At 45.1% G+C, this 17609-nt stretch overlaps 1 protein-coding gene across 1 annotated transcript in view; it reads right to left on the bottom strand.

Moving 5' to 3' along the window:
* Positions 1-17609, bottom strand: part of LIMCH1 (LIM and calponin homology domains 1) — a 391967-nt gene that overhangs the window by 356029 nt on the left and 18329 nt on the right. The window lies entirely within an intron of this gene.

The following is a 17609-nucleotide window of genomic DNA, read 5'->3' as shown; positions in this document are numbered from 1 at the left end:
CGTCGGTCATTTCCATAATTTCGCTGCAGCGACAGGTACGATGTTGTTCCTCGTTCCTGCGGCAGCACACATCGCTGTGTATGAAGCCGCAGGAGTGAGGAACATCTCCTTACCTGCGTCCCGCCTGCAATGAGGAATGAAGGAGGTTGGCGGGATGTTTACGTCCCGCTCATCTCCGCCCCTCCGCTTCTATTGGCCGCCTGACTTCGCTGTGACGCCACACGACCCGCCCCCTTAGGAAGGAGGCAGGTCGCTGGTGGGAGCGATGTCGCAGGGCAGATAAATGCGTGCGAAGCTGCCGTAGCAATAATAATGTTCGCTACGGCAGCTATCACAAGATATCGCTGCTGCGACGGGGGCGGGGACTATTGCGCTCGGCATCGCTACAATCGGCTAGCGATGTCGCAGCGTGCAAAGTACCCCTAAGGTTATGTTCACATAGGGAATTTTGAGACAAACAATTTTCTTTTTGGTGGAAATCTCTGCAGGAACTGTTTATTTTTGGGTGAGTTTTCACTTTTCCTGAAATGCTATTCAAGGTCATTGGCTTCATGGTCACAACATCTTGGTCAAGCAGATAGCGCCTGAAAAAGCACATTAAAAAAAAATGTAACAATGCACAGCAATGTAAAAATTACATATTTAGGCTGTGCGCGCACACTGCGTTTTTTGTCGGTGTTCTTGGCTGCTAAAAACGCTTTAAAACGCACCCGCGGCAAAAACGCATGCGCGTTTAGGTGTGTTTTTGATCTCTGCGTTTTTCTAATGGAGGGAATACGCAGAAAAACGCAGAAAAGAGTTGACATGTCCATTTTTTTAAGCTCAAAAATGCAGCTTAAAAAAAAAAGTTGTGTGCGGACAGCAAAAATGAAAACTCAGACTTGCTGGGGAAGCAAAGTCATGCAGTTTTGAGCCCAAAAACTAACAAAAACACTGTGCGCACATAGCCTTAGACTTCTGTTACCTCTTCTAGCTGCTTCATGGTGTGAATAAAAAAGGTTAAAAAAGTCACAAAGAATACTGCGTCTTTTTGAGTGTTTAGTATGCTTGAGGAGTTTTTGACACATAAAAGCTTTATTCACTAGTGAATGGATTTAAGAAAAGAAAATCAACCCACCCTAAAAAAGAAAAAACCCAGAAAATGCCATATAAAAAGTTTCCTGAAGCAATTTGCCTTTGAAAATATCAGCATTTTTGACCACCTCAAAAAATGGAATGCACAATAACCGAATGTGTCATCTTGACACATCACCAGAACACAGAGCGGAGCGGGACCCTGGAAGCAACTCGACTGACCCTTGACCCCTAACCTTTAAAAAATGTGAGCTAATTTCCGTTATCTTCTGCATCTCTCATATGACAGTGAGAACTGCAGCCAGCTGACCAAACCAATAAAAAGTCTCTGCTACAAAGCACCCGTAGAACAGGAGCTTTCCTGGAGAGACTTCCCGAAATGTATGGTGGCAACAGCCGGCTTCTGTGCTACAACGCCCTCATCGGATAGGAGACGTGACGCATATACTATACGAGGGACACATTGATCTCAGACATTTATAAACTGATAAATATTCCTCGGGGGCGACTCCTATCCCAGGCATTCTTATGGTTAAGTGGAAGACCTTCTTGGGGAGGGAGCCATCACCTCAGATCTGACAGACTAGAGCAGGGCAGCTAAAATATCAATCAGCACTGTCTATTAAGAGAGTCAATACAAGATACGGATGTTCTGGTACCACACAACAGGGAGAATACATAAGCTTAACCCTAAGCTCCTAGATGTCTGCTGGCGCTGTGATTCTTTCGTGGGCACATTACCCCATATTTCTTGGTCCTGTCTCATACATCTTGGGTTTTGGGACTCAAATCTTTGATTCAGAAGTTATTATACACTGAGGTAACATTGGATTTAAAGCCTCCGATTTATTACCTTAATATTGTTCTTAAGGGGATGGGAAAAAAAAAAATAAATAAATACCCCATACTGCTTCTGCATTTCTTAAAGGGGAGGTCCACTACAAAGCACAGTGGCCACATCAGTGTAAAGCTGTAACAGAAGGCATTTTATAAATACCTTCTGTTGTCCATTCAGCCTCTGAGCGGCGCTATCGCTATCTGCTCATCCCCATCACGTGACCCGGGCTGCAGCGACCTCTGATGTCCAGTGATGTCACGTCAACATCCGGAATTGGAAGTTGACCCGTCATCACCGAGGCGGGACCCACTCTGAGTTACTGAGCTGTGGGTGAAGTTTCATCATTACAGCCCAGTTTCTCATAGGCTTTCTCCTTCACTGCAGAGTACCGCAAGCAAGAGTGATGCTGGGCTGTGACGTGCGGTGACACTCCACCCACAGTGCAGACTCTCACGGACACTGGGTCCAGCCTCGGTGATGCCGGGTCAACTATCAATTCCAGAAGTTGACGTGACATACACTGGACATCAGAGGTCACGGGATGAGCGGACAGCGATAGCGCCACTCACAGGCTGAATGGACAACAGAAGGTATTTAGAAAAAGCCAAAGCTTTACACCAATGTGGCCACTATGCTTTGTAGCGGACCACCTCTTTATTGAAGGAGGACTGCCCCCCCTTGCTTACCAAAAGTTGCTTATTAGAATCTCTGATATGCGGAGGATGGAATACTTGTCAGCTCCCCTTAATGTGATGGTGGACTTATTCGAGACAGTTTGGGCACCTTAAAGGGAACCTGTCACCTAGAATATGCATTCTGACCTATCAGCAGACGCATGTGTGCCCTAATTATACCATGGAGTCACATGATCGACATCCCAGTCACTCATTCTATCTGCGCGCATTGCGGCAAGCTTCTTTTCCGGGTGTTCACTCGCCAGCTTCAGACGCGCACTGCGCATGCGCAGTGTGCGTCTGAAACTGACAAGAAGGACCCTGCAGAGAACCCTGCCGCAACAGTAAGTATAAACGCGCGCAGGATAGAATGAGCGCCGGGGACGTCGCTCATGTGACTCCATGGTATCACGTCCACAGGGGCGTGATACCATGGAAAGTATGCAGACATTCATAGGGCAAGGCGCCGCCCATGGGGTCAGCGGCTCTCTAATTTACATAGTTTTACATATTTTTGGGCCCATTACAGTGGGTGTCTTATTCAATATTCCCTTCCTATCCTTTCCCCTTCTGAGTGTCTTTGTTTTGTGTTAGGCTGGTTTCACATTACGTTTATTTAACATCCGTCCTGAACGTTTTTTTAACGCAGAAACGGATCCAGTGCAAATGCGTTTTCATTTCAATGCATTTGCAATGGACTCGCGTTAACATGCGTTCACCTGCGTTTGCGTGCGTTATAGTGAGGATCCAGCGACTTGCAGTTTAACATCTTTCAAAAACGCTACTTGTAGCGTTTTTGAGCTGCGTCCAAATACTGCAAATTGCTGGATCCTGACTAAACAGCACGCAATCGCATGTGAACGCTGGCATGCTGATAGGCAGGATCCTGCTTGCTCTACTGAGCATGCCCAGAACCAGCCTCCGTGATCAGTCTCTCTCTCTCCTACCTCTCTGTCTCTCTCCCCCTCTCTCTCCTCCCTCTCTCTCTGTCTCTCCCCCTCCCTCTCCCCCACCTGAGAGCTGCGGACACTCGTAACCAAGGTAAATATCGGGTAACCACTTATCTTAGTTACCCGATGTTTACGTTGGTAACGTGTGCAGGGAGCCCGGCTCCTAGCAGCTGCAGACGCTTGTAACCAAAGTAAATACCCGATGTTTACCTTGGTTACAGCCTCGCAGCTGTCAGATGTCGGCTCCCTGTCTGGCACGTTTAGTTCCCCTCACTCCCGATCACATGACTCCAATGCCCGCCCCTAAACATCCAGTGACAGGATCCTGCAAAATAAGACATGCGTTTGCATGCGTTTTTTGCTGTAAAAGCAGGATCCGCTTTTGCAGCAAAAAAACGTTATGGACGGATGTTAAATAAACGTAGTGTGAAACCAGCCTTGCGTTACCACGTTGCGTACAAGCCCTGCAGATATTTCTGCAGCGATCTGAAGAGCACATGTGCGCTTTAGATCGCTGCAGAAATGTCCGTAGTGAGCGCCGATTCCATGCGCTCTGCCTGCAGCTCCTGCCATAGACAGAGCAGGAGCTGCCGGCAAAGCGCAGGAAAGAAGTGACATGTCACTTCTTTTTGCGCAGCGCTTCGGCAGTAGCCGAAGCGCTGCGCTCTTAGACGCCACGTGCGCACGGCCCCTGCACAATCTCCATAGACTGTGCAGGGGCCGCAGGACGCATGCAGTTACGCTGCGCTGCAAAGCGCAGCGTAACTGCATGTTTTTACGCAACGTGCGCACATAGCCTAAGTCAATTGTTTGGTTCTGTATTTTACTGGGTTGGTATTTCTTGTTTGTTAATTTTTAGGGGGTTTTTGTGTGTAACTTTTGGGTTCCTGGAGGATCCTCGTAGTTCCTCACATATCTCTATTGGAATTATTTCAGCTTTTATATGCTATGCCATAATTACTAGCATGTCTGTTGTCATTTGTAATTGTTATATAAATTTTAAAATAAAAAAAAAAATACAGTTTAAAAAAAAAAATAAAATAGTGATGTTCTGTATGAAAGACCGGGTGAAATGCAATCCACATTTTCACTATGTTTTGTCTGCACCTAATTAAGACAAAAAAAAAAAAATTATAAAAAAAGCCTGTAGATTTAATGCAGTTTGTTTTATTTTTTTATACTTTAATTATGGTTTGCTAATTTATGCGAGCACAGAAGGTTACCCGTTCCTACAATTTACTGAATGCCACCAGTATAGAGGCATGTGAAATGTGCAGCAGGACAGGAATGTCATCCGCAGCCACTGCCCCCCCCCCCCCACAGCCACTGCCGACACGCCACAGCCACTGCCGACACGCCACAGACACTGCCGACACGCCACAGCCACTGCCGACACGCCACAGCCACTGCCGACACGCCACAGCCACTGCCGACACGCCACAGCCACTGCCGACACGCCACAGACACTGCCGACACGCCACAGACACTGCCGACACGCCACAGACACTGCCGACACGCCACAGACACTGCCGACACGCCACAGACACTGCCGACACGCCACAGACACTGCCGACACGCCACAGAAACTGCCGACACGCCACAGAAACTGCCGACACGCCACAGAAACTGCCGACACGCCACAGAAACTGCCGACACGCCACAGAAACTGCCGACACGCCACAGAAACTGCCGACACGCCACAGAAACTGCCGACACGCCACAGACACCACTTACGTCCCTCTCACGGGGCTGAAGTCATGATGTGACATTCTTGTGGCACAACTGGCAGCATTGCTGATCTGTTGCCACAAATAGTACTCAGGCTACGTGCGCACGTGAGTGCTTTCAGCACCGCAGTGTAAAGTCACTGCATGTGCATTTCAGAATGCAGAACTTTTTTTTTTAGTTCTGGAGATTGTGGGGGCTTAGGCGCTGTAACCCCGTGATCGTCACCGGGTCTCTGGCTGATCTTACAGCCAGGACTCAGCTGTCACTGCCAGGAGCGTTGTCCGCGCCGCTCCCGTTAGTTTAAGCCCCTGAATGCTGCGAGCAATGCGATTGCAGCATTCAGGGGCAGGGAGAGGTCCGCCTACCTCTTCCTGGCTATTGGGTCCCTATAATGGGATCACAGGGACCCAATTGCTGCCATGGTAACCCTGGGTCCTCATCATGACGAGCTGCGGAGAACCTCGTACACCATGCTGTATGCATGGTGCATGAGGCAAAGTTCTGCGCTATAATCCCGTGTAGTGATAAAGCATTGCAGGAGATTATAGAAACGCAGGAAATAAACGCAGAAACAGTTGACGTGCTGCTTCTTTTTTCAGCAACAAAATCTGCAAGAAGAAAAAAAAAAAAACAAACATGAAATGAAAAAAACGCAACTTGTGCACATAGCCTAAAGTAGCAGCCATTCACATAAGCTGAACCACTGAATAACTGGTCATCATCTGGTGAACGTTCATTACATACACACAGGGGCGTCCCAGTAATATAGGCTGGATGTGTATCCAAGGTGCTGTCATTCTTAAAATCATATATATGTTAGCACAGAAGCAAAATTATAGAAAATGTTAAATGAAAACTTAAAAAGGGTGCTCCGAGAAGATTCAATTTTTTTTTTTTTTTTTTTATAGAGTCCCTGCCTTCTCACTATGAAGCTGATCTGGCCACTGCAGTTCTAGTATCTTTAGATCACTTGTAAATCAATAAATTCGTAGCTGCTCCTCACCCCTCACGTACGGGACATTACGTCTCAGAGCAGTGTAAAGCTCCATGCTGCAGCAGACAACAGGGGGCGTGGCCACTGACTCAATGCTCTTCCTACTGGCCACGCCCCCTGTTGTCTGCTGCAGCATGGAGCTTTACACTGCTCTGAGACGTAATGTCCCGCACGTGAGGGGTGACGAGCAGCTATGAATTTATTGATTTACAAGTGATAAATATACTAAAACTGTGGCCAGCTCAGCTTCATAGTGTATAAGTACAGGGACAGTACATTTTATTTTTTTATCTCCCCGGAGAACCCCTTTAAGAAAGTTGTCAGTACAGGAATCTTCCGGTAAAAAGCTCTCTAGTTGTGCTTACATTGGATGAAGCACCATACCGTATCTTTACTCCCATTTCCCGCACATGGAGTATTGCGATAACATACAATCAAGCCTGGTGTGCAACGATTTGTGTCCTAGATTGGCCAAACATTTTTATAGAGTTGGGTAAATAACAGCAAAAAATATTATACTCCATAGGGACTAAGTAAAAGAGCCACACTGTCCCCATACATCACAAACTATTCCAACCAGAGACTAGTCTGCCAGGCGGGTAGCTTGCGGCTTCTTCCTGCCCACCAGCCTAGAGTGACAAATGTCTTTCTATACGGGCATGTTGGCAGAGACTTGTCAATCCAGGGCAGCAGGCGGAAGCAGCAGAGGATCCACTGCTCTGACTAGTCTCCCGTGTGGCTTAGTCCCCAGTGGCACTTAGGCTATGTGCCCATGCTGCGGAAAATGCGGATTTTGCAGCGGATTTCTCGCGGAAAAGCCGCGGATTTTCCGAAAATCTGCAGCAGCGGCACTTCCCAGCCATTTCTATGGCATTTTGGAAATGCTGTGCCCATGCTGCGGATTTTTCCGCGGCGGATTTGCCGCGGATTTTGATCCGGAAAAACGTGCAACATGTCAATTATTGTTGCGGATTTTGATCCGGATTTTGGCTTCAGAATTGGGGAAAAAAAAAAAAATCTGCACCAAAATCCGCGGCAAATCCGCACCTTTGAAAAGGTGCGGATTTGCCGGGAAAGTCGCAGATTTTCATGCAGAAAAATCCGCAGCAACATTCTACCGTGGACACATAGCCTAAAGGGAATCTGTCGTCAAGTTTTTTTGTTACCTCATCTGAGAGTAGCATAATCTAGGCAAAAAGATTCTGAATCTAATGATCTATCACTTAGTTAACTGGATGCAGATGTTCTGACACAAAGATTTTAGTTTACCAAAAGTAGCAGACTTTAATAAGGTGCCCCCACCCCCACCAGGCTTTCAGTGTACATTTCTATAGACAGAAGCTGCTAACCACAGGGGGGGGGCGCAAGTGGACTACAGCTCAGTGCTCCTCAGACCACTAATGATAAAGTGAAGCTTAAACTAACATTGCACGTAAATAAAAACACACTTTGTGATAAGAGACATGTGGCTGAAAGCTCTGTGCTAACCCTTAGGGGTACTTTGCACGCTGCGACATCGCAGGCCGATGCTGCGATGCCGAGCGCGATAGTACCCGCCCCCGTCGCAGCAGCGATATCCTTATGATAGCTGCCGTAGCGAACATTATCACTACGGCAGCTTCACATGGACTCACCTGTCCTGCGACCGTCGCTCTGGCCGGCGACCCACCTCCTTGTTAAGGGGGCGGGTCGTGCGGCGTCATAGCAACGTCACACGCCAGGCGGCCAATCGGAGCGGAGGGGCGGAGATGAGTGGGATGTGTGCTGCCGCAGGAGCGAGGAACAACATCGGACTGTCGCGTCAGCGTAATTATGGATTACGCCGACGCTGCAGCGATGATACGATTACGACGCTTTTGCGCTCGGTAATCGTATCATCGAGCCTTTACACACTACGATGTCGCATGCGATGCCGGAAGTGCGTCACTTAATTTGACCCCACCGACATCGCAGCTGCGATGTCGTAGTGTGCAAAGTATCCCTTACAGCATGCTGTATTCAGATTGCATACCAAAAAAAAAAACAAAAAAAAAAAAAACCACCACGGTTGACAGATTCCATTTAAAGGTTTTTTTTTGCTGAAATGCTGCAGTGTATCAGAGTCAAAACATACCTGACCTAGATCATACAGTCAGTGTATGGACAAGGCAGCATGTACCGTTTTAGCAGTTAGGTTCCCTTTATGAGTTTTTACACTGCAGTGTCGCTACACAAAAATTGCAGCATCTTGCAGCTTCAGTAAAGTGAATGAGAGTTATAGAAATTTCCCACCCACTGTTTTTATTTGCGCAGCGTAAACTGATCTGTATGTGCATTTTTAGTGCATTTCCATAGTGGTTTTTACTTTAAACATTGGAGTCTATAGAAAGCGGATCCGTTAACTGATTGCCATTTACCCATCCTTTTTTCTTGAGTTTGTAACCGATCCATTTTTTGCTTACTGGTCCATTTTTTGCTTACTGGATACATTTCAAACGTAAGATAAATAGCAATCCATTAATGGATCAGTTTTCCATAGATTCCCATAAAAAAAAAAAAAAAAAAAAAAAAAAAAAAATAGAAAAAAAATCAGTATTTTCAAAATTGACAAAATATCACGGTTACAGGGGTTTTTTTTTTTTAACCACGGATCCATTCCTAACGGATGACTACTGGACCTGTGAATCCAGCCTTATGCACACAAGCATGTATGAATGGAGATTTGTGGAAGACAAACACAAGAAAGTACAAAAACAAGCAGTGTTTGGGGTTTGTTTTTTTTTTAAATAGGACAGGTCAAAAATATTAGCAAAAAAAAAAAAACAAAGTCAAACACAAAGAAAAAAAAAAAAAAAAAAAGTAAACTAGTTTAGCTGATAGTTGCAGAAAATCTGTAATGTAAAAAAAAAAAAAACAAAAAACACAACCTCATGAAATACTCATCGTGGGAACTGAGCCTAAACAGGGTATTAAATAACTGTCGTCAGTAAAAAAGGTAGAAGACTTATCCTATAAGCTGCTGGGTACAAGATACCAACATGCTGACAAGCTGGTGATGATGCATTCACAGGTGGCGTTATTTGGCCGTATACCCCAGGCCGTGCCAGTAAAATCTGACTGATCGGACAGCTGATCTACACTAGGACCATCGTTCCACAGCGCTCATGTAATGTACGGTACTATTTCTGGAGGTTTAAGGAAATGCAATCATTATTCATTACATGCAGGGCTGAGAACATGAATGGACAGATTATCCACAACAGGGCACAGAACCACCCAAGAAATAAGTCTTTTAAAAAAGAAAACACATTCCTATAAACTACTCTTGAATACCATTCGGGTTCCCCCCAATCATGAGGAGTTAAAAATCATTTGATGATACTTTCTTAAAGGGAACCTGTCATCAGAAATTTAGCTATAAAGCTAAAAGTTCCCCCCTCTGCAGCTCCTGGGCTGCATTCTAGGAAGCTTCCTATAGTTTTTTTGGCCCCTTTTATTCCAAAATAAATACTTTGTAAACTGGTACCTTTTCGTATGCAAATTTCTAAAATCGTCCATGGGGGCGGGCTGCCTGGGGTCCGTTGCTGTCCTCCTGCAGATTTACGCCGCCCCCGAACGCTGAATTTCAAAGATCAGGACGCCGCCCCTGGGTGCCTGTGGTCCCGCGCATGCGCTGTTCCACTGTAGCAGTGCCGTGCACTGCGTGCACGTGTGACGCTTTGCGCGGGCACGAGGTTATGGGCGGCGCTGTGTGTGTCATCAGTAAGTGCCGCCCATAACCTCATGACCGCACTTTCCCCTATGACTCCAGCGTTATGCGCAAGCGCTCGCTGGCCAGATGACCCGACGTCACCTCTTTCCCATCCTGCTCAGCAGCAGGAAATAGATGGGAAGGAGGGGACGTCCGGGCATCAGGCCAGCGAGCGCTTGCGCATAACGGATAGAAGAAGCTGTGCAATTTATTTTTCCATATGATGAAACTGGATGAGGCCTTAAAAGGGTTATTCCCATCTCCCAGATCCTATCCCAATATGTAGTAGGTATAATAATAATAATAATAATAATAATAATAATAATAAATATTAGCAAATACCTCCAATTAGAAATGTAGTATAGTTCTCCTGAGATAACCATGTCTCTTACCTTATTTGCAGGGCATTGTATCCATGGTTACGACCACGAGCAACTAACTGTCACTATAGCAATAGCTGTAACCATAGATACCTAAGCTGCACTGACCTGCACATGAGGTAAGAGACATGGCTATATCAGAAGAACTATACTACATATCTAATTGGAGGTATTCACGAATATTAATATTCTTACACCTACTAAATGTTGGGATAGGATCCTGGAGATGGGAATAACCCTTTAATGTAAATCTGTCACCACTTTGACCTTTTTAAACTGTTAATATGGGCATACAGGTTATAGAATGGTTAAAAAAAAAAAAAAGCCATACCTTTATGTCTCATATCTGAAGCCTTATTTTGGATAAATCATCTTTTATCATTTTATGTAAATGAGCTCTTCCAGGCTATGGGGCGGATGCTGCCTGGAAGATAACTCCACTTCCAGAAAGTATTTTAAATAGAAGGGGTGTTACCAGTGTGATGTGTGATGGCCGCTCTCTGCTCTCACTGCAGAGCTGTGGGTGGTTATAGCTAACATGTCTGCAGGTTCCTCTCCGCTTCAGCCTCCAGCTTGCAGGCAGACAGGGTTTGAATGAAGCAGGGAGCGGGAAAAAAAAAGAAAAAAAAAAAAAAAAAAAAAAATGTATTTGAAAGAAGACAAATTTCATTTCTCCTGTTGTGTGCCAGTCACTTGTCTCACACTGGTAACACCCCTTTAATTTAAAATTATCTCTGGAGGTGGAGTTATCTTCCAGGCAGCATCCGCCCCATAGCCTGGAAGAGCTCATTTTATATAAAAAGTGATAAAAAAGAGGATTTTTCCACAATAAAGACATTTGATAGGAGACATACAGTAGGTATGGCTTTTTTCAGCATTCTGCCCATTACAGTTTAAAAAAAAAAAAAAAAAAATTATTATATATCTATATATCTATCAAAGTGGTGACAGGTTCCCTTTAAGGCTAGTAGAATATGACCAGTGACTCCTGCATCAAATATCATTTTAAGATAAATGCTGATGCTTTCTCCTGCTGTTCTCAGCATACAGGGTGTGCATGACTAACAAAATTAGTGACTTCCGCTTTTGGCTTCTTGAAATGCAGACTATACATTGGAGCTCGGTACCTAAACATCTTTGATTGCCGGTATCTGCAGCTCAGCGCTTTGTGTGTAGTTCAGTGTCTGGCCTTGTTCACAGCTGGGAGGAAACTATATGGAAAGCCAGCATGTCCTCCGGCCTGCATGGTGTGTGCTGACCGGCACCACAACACCACCTCCCCGGGGAGCGGTCCAGCCATTGTCTCACTTCAGTCTACAGGAACTGAAAGGTGGCTCTAAAATTAGATGACCAAAGCACACTTGTAACTTTCCCAGACGCACCCTGACCATGATGTCATCAAAACAAAATTATTTTCCACTCAAAAACATGATTTCATCTGAAATCCCCCTCCTCATTCACAGGAGATAACAGTGTGCTGGGGAACGGCATTGGAAAGGGTCTGATATGTTGGCCTTTAGAGAATGAGTGAAGGATAGCATAGAAAATAAGCAATGAGAGCCGCCATTATGGTCTGGCCATACTGGATAGAAAGTGTTAAAGTGTTCCACAATTATTAGCCGTGTTCTCCTGAAATCTCTGATTGCAAAAAAATACATTTGCAGAAACATGGTAGCATAAAGCCCACTATAACCAATTAACTTACCATTAATAAAGAAATAAATACTCAGACACATGACATTTGGATTAAAATGGCCGTGGTGTTTTATTATTGGTAACTTGATAAATTAAAATCACCATATTATTGGAAATAAATAAACCATATAATTTCATAAATACCACCATAAAATACAAATTAACCACTTATAAAACCACAATCCACCCAACATAGTTGGGCGATTCTTTTCCCCAAACGGCCGAGTATTAACAACACGAGGCCCCCCCCAAACACCGCAGCCATTTTTCTATCATATTCTGAATACCCACATTAAAAATGTCCAGACCAACGTCAGAGAGATGTACCCCATCTGACCTGTATAGGCCAGCCGTGAAACCTTCCAAATCACTATGGCGATACGAGAAGTCGCCCAAACCAACAAAAAATGTTGCCATGTCACGATTGAAACGTTTCCTTATTTTTTTCCAAAAAGGCAAGCTGGCCATTCCAAACCAGTCTCGGTACAATTTCAGAAAAAAAAAAAAAAATAATATCAGTGCTGAATAAGGAAAAAGGTTCTTGATTAGCGCAAAATCTCTGCGGAAATTAGATAACAAGTCCAATGTTTTTATTTTACCTAGGTCATTCCCTCCGATGTGTAAAATTATGAGATCAGGATACGGGAGAGTCAACAGCATACTTTTTAGGGTGCCAACCAAATTAGAAAATTTTAGATCCCTTATACCGTACCAAAAAACATTTATCAGTTCATACTGAAAAGATAAGTTCTCTGTGTAACGTCTACAAGCCGCTCTCCTCTGCGCCCAGTGTATAAACGAGTGACCTACAAGCCAAATCACCATTGGGCCTAGAATTGGAGAGAAACAGAATAAATTAAAATTATAATAAATTAGGGCGTATATACAACTGATAGCGGTTTGACGCCCATCTACCAATTCTTTTTCCTTTGAGGCCAGCTCTTGCTGCCTCGGTTGCAGCCCCGATCCGAAAAGAGTGTGATGAAAAGCTGGAGCTATCTAGCTGTAATTTAACCATACATTTTTTTAATATTGCATTAAATTGAAACTTAGTGGCAGGAGAACCGTCTTCATGTAAAAACAACAAACCCGGGGTATCCCCCCGTACAGTAAGCCATTGACATAAATTAGTGACGGGGCATATACATGAACCCCGTAAAGGGCGCAACTTCACAGAACACCCTTTACCAAGTTGGTCCATTTTTGACCTACTAATAAATAACACAGCACAAGAGTCAGATACATTAACATCCTTCCTATATAAACCCGAGGTGTTGCACCGACTATGGGACAAAAACTCGCTAATCCTGAGTGCTGCGAAGAAACAAATCACAAAAGCTGCACGAAATAAACATAACTCAAAATTATTAAAACAAACTTCATGCAACATAAACCATAACTTTTCTAATAAATTCACGGATATAGGCCTGCGGCGATCAGGCACAACACAACCTTTTTTACAACCCTTTAGCGCCTGCCGAACCGCAAATAAGCTTAATAGAGACTCCTCACCATATAATTTTAAGAAGAAAAAAAAAAGAAAAAAAAAAAAAAAAAAAGACTCCACAAAATGTTTTATACAAAAAAGTATAACGATAACCTAAACCAATATAAAAATTCAAGAAACCAAGTGCTGTAGACACATCACACTTGTGGGGAAACAGATTCCTGGAATCACAAAATTGATTCCAAGCCAACCAAGCAGCCGAGTATGCTTTCCATGTCCCCGGTGCAAGAGAATTTTTAATGGAAGCTGCTACTAATCCAAAATTGCCTCCCATAGCTGGGACGGGCATGCAGTCGAAAGGGAATCCATCTTTCCTGAACTCTTCCTGAATTCCTCTAACCGCTGAGAAAAGAGGTAAAAAACGGAAGCATTATTGCACTCAGAAGCAAAACGAGCCTTCAACCAAATATTCCATCTCAAACACAAAAGGACCAATTTTCGCAATATACCACCTAGAAACCTACCACCAAGGTGTTTAAAGCAATGTGATACGAATATAATCCTCTTATTCGCTAGTTCCTTACCCCAGATATGCACTGAAACAAAAAGCGGAAAAAGCTCCAATAACACCTGTTTCTCCAGCAAACCTTCCGACAACCAAGATGAAGGCCATGAAGAAAAGCACCAATGTGTACGAAAAATCGTACCGAACCCCACTTCCTTAGACACCCCTGTAAACCAAAGTAGATCCTGAGAATATAAAATCCTGCTGAACGCAGCTAATCCCGTTAAAACTTTCTAAAAATTCATACCAAATTCTTAAATCCTTCCTCATCTCCCACGAAATTCTAATGTGTGAACCTGAACACCTAACACCCTTAGTTGCGTCATACGAACGTCTTGAAAACACTCTCCCCATTGGCAAAATTCTTAATGCAAAGTTCAAACCACCCAGCAGAGATTGGAGCTCTCGCAGGGTACACTTTTTCTTCCCTAAAAAACTCGCAATACAGCCCTTTAACTTCATAATCTTTTGGCCAGGGAGTCTCAATTCCATGTTTTGTGAATCCAAAACAATCCCTAAAAACTAGAGCTCTGTACAAGGGAAAACTGTTTTATCATGAGCTAACGGAACCCCAAAAAACTCCATCAAACCCAAAAATGTATTTAGTAATTGCAAACAACGTCCTGACCTACCAACAAATAAAAAAAATCGTCCACATAATGTAACATACCCCCCTCTGAAAACCCCTCTTGAACTGTCCAATGTAAAAAACGTGGAAAATGACTCAAAATAACATGATAACGAAAAACCCATAGGGAGGCACCTGTCAAAATAAAAAGAACCCTCAAAACAAAAACCCAAAGAATTAAAACCCAAGGGGTTAATTGGCAGAAGCCGGAAGGCAGACTTAATGTCTGATTTGGCCAGGAAACAATCCGGGCCAAACTTCCGTAGCAAATCCACAGCCTCATCAAAAGATGTGTAACTCACCGAAGATGCATTAGGATCAATAGCATCGTTCAGTGAGCTACCTGTTGGATAAGACAGATGATGTATGATCCTAAAAGAGTTAACCTCCTTCTTGGGGACAACCCCCAAAGGTGATATCCTAAAATTCGTAAACGGAGGAAATTCAAAAGGACCAGACACCCTGCCTAACAACAGCTCTTTTTCAATATGTGACCTGACAACCTCCTTATGACTATCAACTGATTGTAAATTCTTAGTTACATTACAACCTATACCTTCAAAAGAAGGTACAGGAAAACCAGCCTGAAACCCACTACGAACCAGAGCTGCCTTCGGCCTGTCTGGAAAACGGTCTAGCCACGGGAGCATTCCTTCCAGGCTCACTGGAGTCTGAGCCTTTGAAAAACTGCTCCCTAACACCAGATGGCTGTACCGTGGACTGACCATGCTTTTTAAAACAGGGGGGGTGAGCCCCGCCACAAAACGAGCACTCATGGCGAAAGCGACAGGTACCCTGCCACTTGCATGAGGACTCATTGAATGCAAAGCACACCCCCCTTTTTGAATTGACATTCACCTGCTGTCTGTGAGGGTTCTGACGCTGAGGCAGCATTAAATTCAGCCATAACCCAACATCCTTGACACCCCACTTGACAGCAGGGTGAACAGCCAATTTCTGCCTGAACGACTCATCGTAATTCAGCCACGCTAAGCCACCGAAATTACGATAAGCCTCCAGAATACAATCTTGGTGTTGAAACAAACCACTACATAATTTAGGAAACTTCTCCCCAAGAACTGCAGCATAAATGGAGAAAGCCTGTAACCATGAATAAAATTATTTAAAATGTTTCTTTCGTTCTGACTCAACCTCTTGTTTTCCATCAGGTTTCTCCACTTTATGCTGCAATTCCCTAGCAACCGGTAAAAGGGAAAAGATATCTACATACTCTTGTCTCCAAATCTTTTCTTTAATGGAAGCACTGAGATGAAAGCCCAAAGGGGAAACATCACATGTCAGTGCTTCCTTCAAATGAGACTCTGCCACCCCAGGGAACCTGTCCTGAATAGAAACTTCAGCAACCGGTGCCTGGGGAAGCACTACATGCCCCCCAAGTAGCTCGGACAAAGTCCTAATGACCATGTCCTTTACACAATTAATATTGGGTGCTCCAGCAAGGGGGCACTCACCATGTCCTCCGCTCCTGGGTCCATCCATCGCACTGTACAGGGGTTGACGACCTCCACTTGCTGCGACGTCCTCTTCGGTCGAGCTCCAGACCTGCGTCACCGCCACCAAAGCCCCAGCCGAGCTCTTTTGCAATGGGGCCGGCGGCGCGTACAGGCCCGTGAGCGACTCAGGATCTCCGCTATGACCGGCCACAACAGCCGGAGCGGAACTCCCGGGATAAATCGCCCGTCGGGCATTCTGGGAGTCGCGCCCTGATGACGCAGCCAAATCTCGTCGGCTTCTTGGGCGGTCTCGCGATGCTCCGGTCCCTCCTCTTACCGGAACTCCCGCCTCTCGCGATGTCTCCGACGCCTTCCTCTCAGTGCTGCGCCGACTGCGAGCAGATGCCGACCTCTTCCTCCCTCCGGCGGACCACTGGGAACAGGATTCAGGCAGTGAGTAGACGTCGCTCTTCTTCCTCAGGGATCTCCGGACATCTTCTCCATCTCCGGGCCGCAGAAGCTCTTCCCTCGGCGCAGGTATACCGGCGAGATCCGGAGCTGGATCCAGGACCACTTCGGCGGCTTCGTTCACCGGCACCAGACACCTCTTCAGCCATTCCTCGCCGTCCGCTGCGCCGATTCGAGCCATCATCTTCTCCAGAAGTGACTCCATCTGGATTCTTCTTTCTTCACAGCTGGAAACTGACACAGCTGGCTCCTTATAAAGGCAAGTCTCCTGCCTATTTACCTCTGTCCACCAATGACAAACTTTAAAATTGGCGCGCAGCAGGCTGACCAATCACACAGCCTGCTCGCGTTACTCACAGGGGACAGATTAACCCTATAAATTCCCACCATAACTACTTCCATTACAACCACGCAGCAGGCTGACCAATCACAGCAGCCTGCTACTGTTACCACATGAAGGGTATTAACCCTTCATCCCCCATACTGAATTTGGCACCGCTGAATGCTACAACCTAAACCTGTAACACCTATAAACATAACGTCAGGGGGGGGGGGGCCCATGCCACCATGTAATCACCAGGCTATACGCTGCTGGTGATTATACAGGACATCAATAACTGTGAGAGACACGTTATATCTTCTGTTCCCAGTAAGGCCCAAGCCACACGGCGAGAAAATCGGAGGTAGTGCAATGTGATAAAACATCGCATTTCACTCGGACCAATTTTAGCCTGTGTGTCAGCGCACATGAGCGATTATTTTCTCAGCCCTAATCGGACCGAGAAAACAATCGCAGCATGCTGCCACTGTAATGTGAAACTCTTTTCTCTCGCACCCATTCAAGTGTATGGGGCGAGAGGAAAAAAAAAAAAAAAAAAAAAAAAAAAAAAAAAAAAAAAAAAAAAAAAAAAAAATCGCACTGCACTTGCGTTACACAGGTGTACCACGTGTGCAGAGCGAGAATCGCAATAGCCGGCTACGGAG

Source organism: Anomaloglossus baeobatrachus, chromosome 1 (assembly GCF_048569485.1).
Source record: "Anomaloglossus baeobatrachus isolate aAnoBae1 chromosome 1, aAnoBae1.hap1, whole genome shotgun sequence".
Lineage (NCBI taxonomy): Eukaryota > Metazoa > Chordata > Amphibia > Anura > Aromobatidae > Anomaloglossus > Anomaloglossus baeobatrachus.
The sequence above is the reverse complement of the archived record's forward strand: the minus strand, read 5'-3'. Positions and strand labels throughout refer to the sequence as shown.